At 41.3% G+C, this 14,614-nt stretch overlaps 1 protein-coding gene across 6 annotated transcripts in view; it reads left to right on the forward strand.

Moving 5' to 3' along the window:
* Positions 1-14,614, forward strand: part of fars2 (phenylalanyl-tRNA synthetase 2, mitochondrial) — a 475,406-nt gene that overhangs the window by 104,705 nt on the left and 356,087 nt on the right. The window lies entirely within an intron of this gene.

The raw sequence follows: 14,614 nt of genomic DNA on the forward strand, positions 1-14,614 counted from the left end.
GTTGCAGACCGAGAGCATCTCAGGAGTCAGGGCAGGGATCTGAGCAACTTGCCACTACCTATGCTGAAGCCCCAGGGGATACACCATGTAGAAGTGGTAGAATGAAAAAGACTAAGCAATTGTAATTCTAATAGGCTATCCACAAGGGTGTTTGATCAGCAGTCATGTTGTTAATTTATATATTTTTATTAAGTCCCTTCTGTGAATTAGCTTCTTCATAAATGCCAAGACATGATGCCACCCATCAGGCACATATGCAATGGGCGTATGCGTGATTGAAGGACTGTTTTGTGCAAGGTCGTGGGGGGGAGGGGTGCGGGGGTGCGGGGGTGTTGGTTAATGATGATGGGTGTTCCAGGCGGCCTGAGTACTTCAAAGTCTTCAATTTGCACATCTCATTATGAGAACCTGTTAGAGATGAGGGAATCCCTGGCATCACAGGCAGCTCTGGCGATGGGTTCCCCATCTTCATTTTCCTCTTCCTGAGAAGTAGGACATAGGAATATAGGAACAGGAGTAGGCCATTCAGCCCCTCGAGCCTGCTCCGCCATTTGATAAGATCATGGCTGATCTGTGATCTAACTCCATATACCTGCCTTTGGCCCATATCCCTTAATACCTTTGATTGCCAAAAAGCTATCTATCTCAGATTTAAATTAAGCAATTGAGCTAGCATCAATTGCCATTTGCGGAAGAGAGTTCCAAACTTCTACCACCCTTTGTGTGTAGAAATGCTTTCTAGTCTCACTCCTGAATGGTCTGGCTCTAATTTTTAGACTCTGCCCTCTACTCTCAGAATCCCCAATTAGCGGAAATAGTTTCTCTCTATCCACAGCTTAACTATGCGTGAACATCTATCCAATAGCGATCATAACATGATCGAGTTCGAGGTAGTGCTTGAAAGGGAAAAAAGTGAATCAGCTGCTAAGATTCTAGACTTGGGCAAGGCCGACTTCAATGGGATGAGACAGAGACTGTCCACAGTAAACTGGGCAAATTTGTTAATGGGTAAAACGACTGATGATCAGTGGGAAATGTTCAAAGAAACATTTAACGAGATACAGAACTGGTTTATACCACTGAGGTGCAAAAACTCTACTTGCCAAAAAAAACAGCCATGGACAACTAAAGAGGTAAGGGACAGTATAAGACATAAGGAAAGGGCATACAAAAAGGCAAAAAATGGCACAGATCCTGGCAAATGGGAAAGATACAAAGATCAACAAAGGGTCACAAAACAGATAGTAAGAGCTACAAAAAGAGAGTATGAAAAGAAACTTGCAAGGGATATCAAAACCAATACGAATAACTTTTATAGTTATATTAGGAAAAAGAGGGTGGTCAGGAGCAGTGTTGGCCCCTTAAAAACTGAAAGTGGGGATATTGTCATTGACAATGGGGAAATGGCGGACATGTTCAATAATTACTTTGCGTCAGTATTTACAGTAGAAAAAGAGGATTGCATGCCAGAAATCCCAAGAAAACTAATATTGAACCGGGACAGGGACTCGATAAAATTAACATAAGTAAAGCAACAGTAATGAAGAAAATAATAGCACTAAAGAGTGACAAATTCCCAGGACCAGATGGTTTCCATCCCAGGGTTTTAAAGGAAGTAGGTGAGCAGATTGCAGATGCCCTAACTATAATCTTTCAAAGTTCTCTAGATTCAGGAACTGTCCCTCTAGATTGGAAAATTGCACATGTCACTCTGCTTTTTAAGAAAGGAGAGAGAGGGAAACCGGGGAATTATAGACCAGTTAGCCTAACATCTGTTGTGGGAAATTGCTGGAGTCTATAATTAAGGATAGGGTGACTGAACACCTCGAGAATTTTCAGTTAATCAGGGAGAGCCAGCATGGATTTGTGAAAGGTAGGTCGTGCCTGACAAACCTGATTGAAATTTTTGAAGAGGTGACTAAAGTAGTGGACAGGGGAATGTCAATCGATGTTATTGATATGGACTTCCAGAAGACATTTGATAAGGTCCCACATAAGAGACTGTTAGCTAAGATAGAAGCCCATGGAATCGAGGGAAAAGTACGGACTTGGTTAGGAAATTGGCTTAGCGAAAGGCGACAGAGAGTAGGGATAATGGGTAAGTATTCACATTGGCAGGATGTGAGTAGTGGAGTCCCGCAGGGATCTGTCAATTATTCACTATTTATTAACGACTTAGATGAAGGCATAGAAAGTCTCATATCTAAGTTTGCCGATGACATAAAGATTGGTGGCATTGCAAGCAGGTTAGATGAAAACATAAAATTACAAAGAGATATTGATAGATTAGGTGAATGGGCAAAACTGTGGCAGATGGAATTCAATGTAGACAAATGTGAGGTCATCCACTTTGGATCAAAAGAGGATAGAACAGTGTACTTTCTAAATGGTAAAAAGTTGAAAACAGTGGATGTCCAAAGGGACTTAGAGGTTCAGGTACATAGATCATTGAAGTGTCATGAACAGGTGCAGAAAATAATCAAGAAGGCTAATGGAATGCTGGCCTTTATATCTGGAGGACTAGAGTACAAGGGGGCAGAAGTTATGCTGCAGCTATACAAAACCCTGGTTAGACCGCACCTGGAGTACTGTGAGCAGTTCTGGGCACCGCACATTCGGAAGGACATATTGGCCTGGGAGGGAGTGCAACGTAGGTTTATTAGAATGATACCCGGACTTCAAGGATTAAGTTACGAGGAGAGATTACACAAATTGGGGTTGTATTCTCTGGAGTTTCAAAGGTTAAGGGGTGATCTGATCGAAGTTTATAAGATATTAAGGGGAACGGATAGGGTGGATAGAGAGAAACTATTTCCACTGGTTGGGGATTCTAGGAGTAGGGGGCACAGTCTAAAAATTAGAGCCAGACCTTTCAGGAGTGAGATTAGAAAACATTTCTACACACAAAGGGTTGTAGAAGTTTGGAACTCTCTTCCGCAAACGGCAATTGATACTGGCTCAATTGCTAAATTTAAATCTGAGCTGAATAGCTTTTTGGCAACCAAAGGTATTAAGGGATATGGGCCAAAGGCAGGTATATGGAGTTAGATCACAGATCAGCCAAGATATTATCAAATGGCGGAGCAGGCACGAGGGGCTGAATGGCCTACTCCTGTTCCTATGTTCCACCCTATCTGTTCCCCTTTATAGCTTATAAACTTTGATTAGATTACCCCTTTACCTTCTAAACTCTAGAGAATACAACCCCAATTTGTGTAGTACTGTGGAATAAATCCATTGCGCCTCCCCATCCTGATGTCAGATTTAGGGGCTCCGAAATGTAGGTAAATTTGTCTGACCACAAAAAATTTCAGTCTAAACACAAAGAACTCCCAGCCAAATGTTTGTCTGAGAGAACTGAGCGCCCAGCTGCAATACCTCACCTTTTATTGAAAAGGGCCAAACGAGCTTCGGCTGCAACTCTCCTCCATTTCAATGGCATGCTTCAGCCACAGCAGAAACGTTCAGGAGTAGTTAAATCCATTTCAGTTGCAGAATCCACAAAAAGTTAAGTAAATAAAGTGTTTCAGCTACCTGAATTGGCCCTTTAAATATCGGCCCGCTGGCTTTAAGTGGGGACGGGACTTCCGGGTTTCTGTTGAATGCGCGCGCATTCAAACGCGCCTGGGTTAAACCAAAAAGCTGCTACTTTAACCTCCCACCCGCCCCCAACCTACCCATTCTTGGGGGCTAATATGACCCCCCAGATCTCAGCCTTGGGTTCGATGAGCTAGGGTTTCCAGCCCAGATCCGCATCCCACTAGAAAGGCATATGTATGGACATTGGCTGAGGACAGGATTTGGCTCAGTTGTAATGGGTGCTGAGGTCACACATCCCGGTGATGTTTACTGTCAAGGATCACACCTGCAGAACAGATGGTGGGATGAGATCCTGGAGGGTTGAGATCCTTGTTTCTGACGCCGAAAACAAGATGTTGCAAAGGACTATCTAAAGCTATTTTTCAGTATAATTATTAGGCTTTGAATTTACTAGGAATTTGTTTCGGCATTGAATCCTAGATCATTACAACTCGCTGCGTAAAAAAATGTTTCCTCATTTCGCCTCTAGCTCTTTTGCCGATCACCTTAAATCTGTGCCCTCAATGTAATATTTCTTATCATTTAGAAGTTTCTATGTTAAAATCAGTGTATTTTCTGTACAGTGGTAAATAAAGAGAGCAGATGTCTAGAAATAGGTTAAAAGGCTGTAACAGGCTGAGGGTTACAAATATATAATGAGCTGTAAGAATGAGACTTACTCAGATTGTAACTAAATTTAGGTATGTGTACCTCTTTGAAGATTTATTGGTGGGATTAGTAGCTTTTGTTATCACTGCTTCCAACTATTTTTGCTTTTTTGTTTCACACTATGTAACTAGAAAGGAAGGTGATTTATTTTACTGGAAAATGTAATAGACTCGATTGCAGCAGGGAGTGATGCTCATAGGAAGCATGTGGCAGGAAATTGTGGTTGCACAGCCTGTGATTCTCTGTCCATTGAAATGAATGGATGGAAAATCATGCACTGTGCAATCGTGATTTCCCACTATCTGCTCCTTGTGAGCACTGTTTACCACTGAAAGTGCAGGAGCACACAATGTGAGGTCTTCTCACCCAATACAGAAAAAAAAATTATTGTTGAAATAAAAATGGATTTCGTAGAAGTGTATAGCAGGTCATTGTTTTGGAATCCTCAGTTTGTTGGAACTGGTTTGATAATGAACTGTTGATAGTTACTCAGCAGCGTTGTATTCATCACATCACCAATTTTTAGTGTTAGATGTCGACTTGTGTTAATGATGCAGAGTGCACTGGTCATTAGTGACAGTTACTGCTGGCAAACAAAACAGGGTCAAAGCTGAGTAAATCCATCCCTCAAACTTCACAGTATATATTGTAGCAAAAGAACTTTCAATATAGTAATGTCAGCTGGAAGTTCTTGGGGATATATATGTCACCTTGGTGAAATTACTGACTTGTAATCACTTTTAGCTATTTATTATTCTCTACATAATACACCTACTTAACTGATCATACACTTCATAATGATGTAGGCTTACAGTGAGCATTATGTTATGAAGTTTAGAATTTACCAACATGCCAATCAAAGTAAGGGGCCTTAAACCACACATGTTGGTGCCACAGTTCTCATTTGATGGAAAGCCTTACTTTTCTTTTTGTGCAGACCATCCTGCAAAATTTCCTGATAGATGACATGCTCATTAATATTTCACCACTGCTTTTACCAACAGCAGAAATGTGCCCAAGGCAAAGGAGGTTTGGCGGCGGTGGGAGGGGGGGGGGTGCGAAGCAGGATGTTATTCTTCATGTGGAAACAGAACCTTTATTTTAAATACATTGTCTGATCCAATGACAGATAACAGGGCTTAGACATCTAAAATTGAAAGAGCTGCTCTTGTGCTCCAACAGATTAAAATGTGACAAGAAGTTGACAAAATCCAACAGTCTGTAGCACAGATATTCAAACGCTAATGTGAAATACTTTGTTCTTTTACCATCAGCCTTCCAGTTTTCTAACACAGTTATTGATTTTTTTCTACCTCGAAACATGAACCCAAAACCACTGGAAATATTGAAGGCTATCCTTTGAGAATATCATGCTTGTTTCCCCTTATCAGTTTTTTTTAAAAAGTGGCTACTAGCTACATTCTTATATACATCTATCAGTTGTTATTCCCAAAGTCACCATATTGTCTCCTTCATCTCACATCACACTTTGCTTTCCCAGGTTGTGACAGTAAGAGTAATTTATGAATTGACCTAGATCTTGCTTTTGCAGTTTTATACAGGTTCTCAGCACAGTTTGTAGCAGCATCTAAGTTATAAATAGTGAACAGATAAAATCAGGCCTTCCATCATTTAAGCCAGGATAATTACATCAAATAAGCATTATAGAAATTCCTCTAACTAAATTGAAATGCTTCTCTTTACATTGGTTCAAAATTTCATAGGTTTGACATCCAGGATCTGCCACGTATCTGCCCATTTCACCAGTCTGTCTATGTCCTCCTGAAGTATGTTACTATCCTCCTTATTGTTTACTACGTTTCCGAGTTTCGTGTCATCTGCAAACTTTGAAATTATACCCTGTATACCCACGTCCAGGTCATTAATAAATATCAAAAAGAGCAGTCGTCCTAATACCGACCTCTGGGGGACACCACTGTATATTTCCCTCCAGTCTGAAAAACAACCATTCACCACTGCTTTCTGTCCTTTTAGCCCATTTCATATCCACGCTGCCACTGCCCCTTTAATCCCATGGACTTCAATTTTGCTAACAAGTCTATTATGTGGAACTTTATCAAATGCCTTTTGAAAGTCCATATACAGAACATCAACTGCACTACCCTCATCAGCCCTCTCTGTTACTTCAAAGACTCAATCAAGTTAGCCAAACACTATTTGCTTTAACAAATCCGTGCTGGCTGTCATTCATTAACCCATATTTTTCCAAGTGACAATTAAGTTTGTCTCTCAAAGTTTCCCCACCACCGATGTTAGGCTGACTGGCCTGTAGTTGCCGGGTTTATCCCTCTCCCCATGCAGAAACATGTTACAAGGATATTCAGAGAGGCAAAGCATAGCTGCAGATGCAATATATAAAAGTAAGATTTAAAAGTCAAGAGAAGGCCTTCTCTCAAAGAATAGCACAAATGTCTCTTATTGTTGGTAACATGTTCTCTTCCACATCCTTGTCAGGCTGCTGCTGCTGCTCCTCTGCCTGGTTTCTCTACTGCCTTTTCTCCTCCAAGACCAACATGAGGATGGCCTCTTTGTAATGCAAAGGTGTGCAGCAGGCAGCACACAACCACAACCCTAGAGGGCCTGGCAGGAAATTTCCTCCCAAAAGGATCCAAGCATCTGAAACGCACTTTCAAAATGCTAATGGTGTGCTCTATGATGATTTAGGTGGTTGAATGGTCTTCATTGTACCAATGCTCAGCTTGTGTCGTGGAGAATTACACAAATGTCATTAGCCGTGGCTGTAGAGGGTAAGCCCTTGTCCACCAGAAGCCACCGAAATTTCCTTTCCAGGGTGGAATTCCAGGGCAGCTGCCAGGGAAGCAATATTCATTACTTGCATTGTACAGTGCCGTGGTGCAAATGAGCTTAAAGAGTGGAAATCTTTCCTGTTGATATAGATGGTGGTGTTGATCAAGGAGCATGTATCAACATGTTGGTAAAACCTATGTCCCCATAGACCTTGGGAATCAATTGTGTCTTCTGTGCAATTGGTGAGGGCAGGAGCTAATGGCAGCCCCGCAACGAAAGGCATAAAAGTAGATGTTAAGGGAGCTATCAGCAGCAAAAAGAAAATCATCAAAATTGTCTGAGAAATAAGTTTTCTGTAATCCACTTTAAAATAACTTCAGCTTTTGCGGCAGAACTTTGCAAAGCTGGACATTCATTTCATAAAGCTGAGTACATAACTGGGCACAATAGAGGCAGTCACAATGAATAATAGCATTTCACCACGTCACTACTATCTTTGAATGCACTTGCCCATTTTACAAGCAATTTTTAAGTCTGATGCAACTTTAAAAAATGAATACTTCAGACCATATTTTATACCAGCGTGATTTACGTTTAATTTTGAGACACAAAAGATGACGAACGCTGCATGATCACTGCTGGTAGAATAGATATACCCTGCATTGCGATCTTTTTAAAGTTTCAAGCTGAATGTTTACTGTTTTGTGCTATGATGATATTCCTCAACCATAATCCTGGGATGTTTGGAAATGATTCTGATGGACAACCATAGCATTCCACAGTGATATGTAACAATACTTTTATATCTGTAGCTACAATATACTTTGTACATAGCAAAAAGATCCCCCCCCACCACCCCAACATATCTGCTGACCCCAGCCCAGGGTCCTGAGACTTTTGACTTTTAAAATCAGACTTTGGATATTTTAGCAATGGAATACAATGGTCGTTCTAAGAAGCTCAGCCCTTGATACAAAACCTCACCAGTTACTTTCAGAAAATTCCAATTGTAGGAGCCAGTGAAGTATATGTGTGGCTGCTGAGAAATCAGCTCAAGATTTTCAAATTGTTGGACAGTTTTGGCTACAGGTATCTATAATTGACAGGATTCAAGTTGCAAAAATAAGCCCACATTGATATATGTGCTCAAAATAGCTTAACCTTGTGTACTCATTCTATAAGGAATTAGACATTAGCAGTCCAGAATAATGTGCTTCAACATTTTAACACAACTCTTTGTTGGTCTTACAAGGACTAAAAAACGAACTTCATCTAAATATTTAGATCCTTAGTCAACACAACAACAGATTGCATTTGTATAGAGCCTTAAAATAGAAAAATATCCCAAGGCATAAGGAACGAAAAGATCACCAAATCAAAGGAGATATTAGGAACATTGACCAAAAGCTTAGTGAGATAGGGTTTTTTCAAGAAAAGCATTAAAGGAGGGGAGGGGGGTGGTGGAAGTGTTTAGAGAGGGAATTCCAGAGTGTGGAGGCTTGGCCAGATGGCATTGCTGTCAATGGTGGGGTGAAGGGAGGGGGACATGCAAAAGATGCCAGAGTAAGAGGAACGGAGAGTTTGGTGGTGGGGGGTGTTGCAGTGCTGGAGGAGGTTATAGAGATTGAGAGAGGCAAGGCCCTGGAGGGATTTAAACATGAGGATGAGAATTTAAAATTTGAGGCATAAGGGAATCAGGAACCAATATAGGTCAGTGAGGTTGACGATCTGGATTCTTTCCCCTCAGTCTGGTTCAGTAAAAACTGAGTCGAGTACATTTTAAAGTTCATTACAACTTTAATAGCAAGTCTGTAGCTTCAATTCAGATTCCTGAGAGAATCTGAACGATTCTAACAGAATAAGGAGACAAAGACAAAGACAAATACTCATACCTTTATACAGATCGATAGGGGTTGGAACATCATTGACACAAGAGTCAACACCAATCATAAGCCGGGCACAGGTTGCCATGCGAGGTTACATTATTTCCGGCCAATCATAGATAATCACGTGCTGACCATGTTGCTGTTAGACATCAAAGGGGATACTTCCTCACCTTCCAACTTGGAATGTTCTTCCCTGTTCCTTCTGTTCCTTATCTCCCAACCTGGAATGTCTTTCAACTTTGGCTAAGCTCGTTACCTATATTGATCTGCCATAAACATGGAGACATTCAGACCAGTCCTTGAATCACATCAAAGACTCTACATTGATAAGACCATGCAAACCTGCTGACTACGCAAACATATGGCCCAGCAGGAGGCCAGGCCACCTGTACTAATCTCAGTTACTAACTAATTAACCCTTTCTAACCATTTTGCATTCTGCTTCTTTGCCACGTAGGCATCTTAATATTTTACTGAAAACTGACCACGTAGGGATTCTCAAGGTCAGGGGTGATGGGCGAGCAGGACTTGGTACTGGATAGAATACAGGCAGCATAGTTTTAGATGAGATGCAGTTTACAGAGGGTGGAGGATGGGATGCCAGTCAGGAGAGCATTGGAATAGTCAAGTCTGAAGGTGACGGAGGTATGGACAAGGGTCTGAACAGTAGTGGGGCTGAGGTAGAAGCAGTGGCAGGCAATGTTATGGAGGTGGAAGTAGGCAGTCTTTGTGATGGAGAGGATATGGGCTTGGAAGCTCAGATCAGGGTCAAATATACATTTTAGATGGTGAGATGATCACTCCGCCGAATATCTGCTGGCCCCAGCCTTGGGTCCTGAACTTTTGATTTTTAACATCAGATTCTGGATATTTTATCAAAAGAATACAACAGCAAGATTGTGAACAGTATGATTCAGCTTGATACAGTGGCCAGGGAGCGGGATAATGTTGATGGCAAGCATACGGAGTTTGTGGTGGTGCCAAAGATGATGGCTTCGGTCTTCCCAATATTTAGCTAGAGGAAATTGCAGCTCATCCAAGACTGGATATTGGATAAATGGTCTGACAGCACAAAGGCAGTGAAGGGGTTGAGGGAAGTGGTGGAGAGGTAGAGCTGGACGCCATCAGTATGTATATAGACCGTCATACAAAACTCTCATGTTGTAATTTCATAATGCAAAATTTCTGCCGCTACCAAAACTAAATAAGCTATGGTAATAGTATGGCTTCCCAGTAACAGAAACTAAGTACTGCAGCTTTACAATTTACTCCTCAGGCCCCACAGAATGGCATTTATATATAAATATCATTTCCCTTGACTTTCAAAAGGAGAACTGTTTCCAGTGGCAGAAGGATCGGTAACCAGAGGACACAGATTTAAGATAACTGGCAAAATAACCAGAGGTGAGATGAGGAGAATTTTTTTTAGGCAGTGAGTTGTTATGATCTGGAATGCACTGCCTGAAAGGGTGATGGAAGCAGATTCAATAATAACTTTCAAAAGCAGGGGTATGGGGTAGGAGCAGGGGAGTGGGACTAATTGGATAGCTCTTTCAAAGAGCAGGCACAGGCACAATGGGCTGAATGGCCGTCTTCTGTGCTATATCATTCTATGATTATATGCTCCTATATCGATCTCAGTGAACACCTTTCCCTTTCATGCTGCAGGATTGGTAGAATTCATTCTTCCTGCTTATTTCACTTCTGATTAATTTGTGAATTCATTTAGGATTACATTTATTTAGTCCTCGTTTGCTGATTCTAGGTGTGTATTTATCCTTCATGATCAGCATTATGCCCTTAAAGCTGATCCGCTTGCCCTCTTTTCATCACCTTCCCCAGTCAATTTGCTCATTCTGTTCCCTCATTTCTTTGAAGTTAGCTCTTTTAAAGTTTAATACCTGATCTTGGTATTTCTGAATCTCCGATCACGTTGAACTTGATCATTCGTTGGTTGCTGTTTTCTAAGGGTGTCACGACTTCCTTTGCTGCATGTTGTCTGGATCACTTATGAATGCCAGGTCAAGATGTGCACTGCCTCTCATGGCTTCCCTGATGCACTGAACCATGAAGCCGTTATGCATCTTGGGAAAGTATACTGAATGATGCTAGTGAGATCAGTGAAACCTTACCTCATGGTTGTCTGCAATTGGCTGCTAAGTTTATGGAACCCTTTCTCTAATGTAGCACACTAGAGCTCTATGGGAGCAGCCTGATTATGCAACTTACATTTATATAGCGCCTTTAACGTAATAAAATGTCCCAAGGTGCTTCACATAAGCGATTATCAAACAAAATTTGACACCGAGCCACTGAAGGAGACATTAGGAAAGGTGACCAAAAGCTTGGTCAAAGAGGTAGATTTTAAGGATAATTTTAAAGGAGGAGAAAGAGGAGGAGAGGTTTAGCCAGGAGAGCATTGGAACAGTGAAGTCTAGAGGTAACAAAGGCATGGAAGAGGGTTTCAACCGCAGAAATAGATGACCCTGGAGCTGCCACACATTCTGGGATGGACTGCAGTTGTGTGTAACCATCCACCAAAGTACCAAAGATTTCATTACTGGACACCTCCACTATACCTGCCATCTGCTGAATGCTGTGTAACACCATCCCTAATGCCTACACATGTGTTTTAGCAGGTTACCTAGGTTATGTTATGGGACTAATAATATAGAGGCCTGGACTAATAATCAAGAGAACAAGAGTTCAGATCCTACCATGGCAGTTGGAGAATTTGAATTCAGTTTAAAAAATCTGGAAATAAAAAGCTGGTATCAGTAACTGACCATGAAGCTGTTGGATTGTTGTAAAAACCCAACTGCTTCATGAATGTTGTTTAGGAAAGGAAACCTACTGTCCTTATCTAGACTGGCCTATATGTGACTCCAGTGCCACACCAACATGTTTGATTCTTGACTACCCTCTGAAGTGGTCTAGCAAGCCATTCAGTTGTATGAAACCACTACCAGCTGTTCAAGAAGAAGGCCTACCATCACCTTCACAGGGCATCTAGGGATGGGAAATAAAGGCTGGTTTTGCCAGTGACACCCACATCCTGAGAATGAACTGCAAAAATGTCTTCAGATTATTCAACAGTGGAAGGCATCAGAGCTGAGTCCAATCTTTTGCACACTAACTTTCATATATGAGCACTTTCCAGCAGGGGTCACTGGGTAGTAATTGCCCTGGTTGATTTTTTTTTGGTTGCCTCCTCCTACCTCAAGGGTAATGAGGCTAATAGTACCATCCCTACTATTGCCCACAGCTGCATTAAGCAAAAACAAATCTGTACAAAAAGGGTCTTGATGATGTGACCCTTTAAGAAAGGCGGAGGCAGTATGTACACAGGAGAAATCCAGGTAGGGAAGATTGTATGCCCATAAGGCTCCGTTACTGGTATGTGACCTTCCCTGCCGGAATTACCCCTCTGTGCTGCTCTAAGGCGATTCAGTACGAGCAGGCTCAATAACAGGAAAATCTGCCCCACTGCCTTGATGGCATGGTGCTGTTATATGGAGTGATTAAAAAGCAGGATGGCACCTGCAGTTCTTCATATGGTAAGATTCAGATCTCAGCCAAATCAATCACACTTGATGCCAACTAGGTGCTTCTAAACAGGGAGAGAAGGTAAATTGGTTGAGCAGGTTACTTAGGACCTTGTAGTTGGGACATGTTTAGCATTAGTAGAGATTTAGGATCAGGTTACTAGCTTACCCACTCAGTGGTAAATGATGTAGCAAGAGGAAAATCTGAAAGGTGGGTAGAAAAGGGGGTGGGGTGGGGGAAGGTGGAAAATAATTTGAGGAAAAGCTATCTTTGGTAGAATTATCTCACAATACAATTTTTTAATTTATATTTTATTAAGGGACCTATGTGCTACTTAAGTGTACTTTTGTACACTTTGTAGTCGTAGCAGTTTGTTGCATCACTACATTGTGCCACTGAGTGATACAATGTGGATTTATCCCATGAATCCCCATATGTTGTGTATCTGATTTAAGTGTCACTGTGGTACTGTGGTGGACAGAGGCCAACTTTGCCGATTTCACAGAGATTTGCAGGCCTGGCACAGATTACTTTCTATTCACTCCCCCCTCTCAGATAGCACATAGGTCTGAAAGATGGGGAGAAGGAAGAAATATCTTTTTTGAAAATAAGCATTTAAACTGCAGCCCATTGAATTTTTGCTTTCCAGTTGGATGATTTCCCTTTTTATAACTAATAGCTTTTAATGTAGTAGTTTTGAAATGACTGTCAATCTTAGAAGAATGGAACACTTTTAACACATAATTCCTTTCTTTCCTTCTCAAATTTCTCCTCTTCCCACCTTCTCTCCCGAAGGTGTTGACTCTTTGCTGGAATGCAGTTCTAGCACTAGTCACCCTTCAGTACCTTGCTCAAGTGGCCATACTTCGTGTGTGAGACTTGTAATGTTGGCAAACTGTTTGACCATCCAATCCTGTGGTGTCCACAGTTCGAGAAAATCCCAGGTTCAGTTGATCTAAACTCAGATGGCAGTAAGGATGCTACAATTTGCCTCATGCCCTGGGTCAGCAAAGTCATTGGATAATGAACCCTGATAGGAGCCCTGGCCAATTTTGCCCTCCTTAGCTTGAACTGAGGCCAATGGTGCCATCCTTGCTGCTCCAGCTGAGATTTGCTAAGTCAGCATAGACTGACAGTTGAACCCAGAACCTTCCTGACTTGTATGGCTGTGCTACTCATTGTATAAAGCTGCTTTTAGCATTAGTGCCAGCATCAAACACTCCACACCAGGAATTGTACGCCCAATGTGGAGTAAAATTTCTTTTATCCTACCTCAACAATCTCACACTAATCATCCTAAACCATACGATTTTATGCCAATTTATGATGAATTATAAGCAGTTTTGTTTTTGAGACCTACGCCTATTAGGACCAGGGCTAATATGACACAAACTTAATTCATTTCCAATCCATACAACTTTAAAGGAGACTTTCATACTGTCTGTCTGGGATAGCGAGTGTGCCAATCCACTGCACCGCCCAATCCCCAATCGTCTAGATTTAGTTTTGAATGATCTGATCACTGCAGTTGTCCATCCAAAGCGGGCTTATTCCCACGTGCTATTAAATTGGAGAAATTGCATGTAACCTCTTGGAGCTGATTTTACATATACCAGCAAGTGCTGGCCTGTTGTGTAAGGCTTCGTAATTGCAGAAATATTGGAAAATGAGGGCAATGAATGATAATGTATAATTGTCTATTTTGAAGAGGGAAAACTTGTTACGATATCAGCAGTTAAAATAGGAATGTAAAAACTTTCATTTTGTTCCTTTGCTCAACTTTTTAATGAGATTTTTGTGAACAATATACGTGAGGCTCTTATGCATTTGAATATTGACTCATTTTGTCTTTTATTCAGGATTGTATATTAACGAGACTTAAGTCTACAACTATTCACTCTGTAAACTTAATATAAAATAACCGGCCCATTTCTCAGAAGTCTATTAAAAAACAGAATTGTACAGTAGCAGTATCCTCATAGTCCGATAGAGAGTAAGATGAAGCAGAAAAAAGGGGCGTATGATAGATGTCCGGTTGATAATACAAGTGAGAATCAGGCTGAATATAGAAAGTTCAGAGGGGAAGTGGAAAAGGAAATAAGAGGGGCAAAGAGAGTATGAGAATAGACCAATGTAAGGAGTTGCACAACACCAGGTTATAGTCC

This window comes from Heptranchias perlo, chromosome 2 (genome assembly GCF_035084215.1).
Source record: "Heptranchias perlo isolate sHepPer1 chromosome 2, sHepPer1.hap1, whole genome shotgun sequence".
In the NCBI taxonomy this organism is placed as follows: domain Eukaryota; kingdom Metazoa; phylum Chordata; class Chondrichthyes; order Hexanchiformes; family Hexanchidae; genus Heptranchias; species Heptranchias perlo.